The sequence below is a fragment of the Musca domestica genome, unplaced genomic scaffold (assembly GCF_030504385.1).
Source record: "Musca domestica strain aabys unplaced genomic scaffold, Musca_domestica.polishedcontigs.V.1.1 72, whole genome shotgun sequence".
Taxonomy (NCBI): Eukaryota; Metazoa; Arthropoda; class Insecta; order Diptera; family Muscidae; genus Musca; species Musca domestica.
Window position 1 is genome coordinate 388,767 of NW_026712388.1, and position 2,059 is coordinate 390,825.

Consider the following 2,059-nt stretch of genomic DNA (forward strand, 5'->3'; position numbering starts at 1 on the left):
CATCTCAACAATAAACGTGGATTTTTAAAGAATATTTTTTCAAGGATCATCTCAACAATAAACGTGGATTTTTAAAGAATATTTTTTCAAGGATCATCTCAACAATAAACGTGGATTTTTAAAGAATATTTTTTCAAGGATCATCTCAACAATAAACGTGGATTTTTAAAGAATATTTTTTCAAGGATCATCTCAACAATAAACGTGGATTTTTAAAGAATATTTTTTCAAGGATCATCTCAACAATAAACGTGGATTTTTAAAGAATATTTTTTCAAGGATCATCTCAACAATAAACGTGGATTTTTAAAGAATATTTTTTCAAGGATCATCTCAACAATAAACGTGGATTTTTAAAGAATATTTTTCAAGGATCATCTCAACAATAAACGTGGATTTTTAAAGAATATTTTTTCAAGGATCATCTCAACAATAAACGTGGATTTTTAAAGAATATTTTTTCAAGGATCATCTCAACAATAAACGTGGATTTTTTAAAGAATATTTTTCAAGGATCATCTCAACAATAAACGTGGATTTTTTAAAGAATATTTTTTCAAGGATCATCTCAACAATAAACGTGGATTTTTAAAGAATATTTTTTCAAGGATCATCTCAACAATAAACGTGGATTTTTAAAGAATATTTTTCAAGGATCATCTCAACAATAAACGGGATTTTTAAAGAATATTTTTTCAAGGATTCATCTCAACAATAAACCGTGGATTTTTAAAGAATATTTTTTCAAGATCATCTCAACAATAAACGTGGATTTTTAAAGAATATTTTTTCAAGGATCATCTCAACAATAAACGTGGATTTTTAAAGAATATTTTTTTCAAGGATCATCTCAACAATAAACGTGGATTTGTCCAATAAACGTGGATTTTAAAGAATATTTTTTCAAGGACCAATAAACGTGGATTTTTAAAGAATATTTTTTCAAGGACCAATAAACGTGGATTTTTAAAGAATATTTTTTCAAGGACCAATAAACGTGGATTTTTAAAGAATATTTTTTCAAGGACCAATAAACGTGGATTTTTAAAGAATATTTTTTCAAGGACCAATAAACGTGGATTTTTAAAGAATATTTTTTCAAGGACCAATAAACGTGGATTTTTAAAGAATATTTTTTCAAGGACCAATAAACGTGGATTTTTAAAGAATATTTTTTCAAGGACCAATAAACGTGGATTTTTAAAGAATATTTTTTCAAGGACCAATAAACGTGGATTTTTAAAGAATATTTTTTCAAGGACCAATAAACGTGGATTTTTAAAGAATATTTTTTCAAGGACCAATAAACGTGGATTTTTAAAGAATATTTTTCAAGGACCAATAAACGTGGATTTTTAAAGAATATTTTTTCAAGGACCAATAAACGTGGATTTTAAAGAATATTTTTTCAAGGACCAATAAACGTGGATTTTTAAAGGAATATTTTTTCAAGGACAATAAACGTGGATTTTTAAGAATATTTTTTCAAGGCCAAAAACGTGGATTTTAAGAATATTTTTCAAGGACCAATAAACGTGGATTTTTAAAGAATATTTTTTCAAGGACCAATAACGTGGATTTTTAAAGAATATTTTTTCAAGGACCAATAAACGTGGATTTTTAAAGAATACTTTTTCAAGGACCAATAACGTGGATTTTAAAGAATATTTTTCAAGGACCAATAAACGTGGATTTTTAAAGAATATTTTTTTCAAGGACCAATAAACGTGGATTTTAAAGAATATTTTTTCAAGGACCAATAAACGTGGATTTTTAAAGAATATTTTTTCAAGGACCAATAAACGTGGATTTTTAAAGAATATTTTTTCAAGGACCAATAAACGTGGATTTTTAAAGAATATTTTTTCAAGGACCAATAAACGTGGATTTTTAAAGAATATTTTTTCAAGGACCAATAAACGTGGATTTTTAAAGAATATTTTTCAAGGACCAATAAACGTGGATTTTTAAAGAATATTTTTTCAAGGACCAATAAACGTGGATTTTTAAAGAATATTTTTCAAGGACCAATAAACGTGGATTTTTAAAGAATATTTTT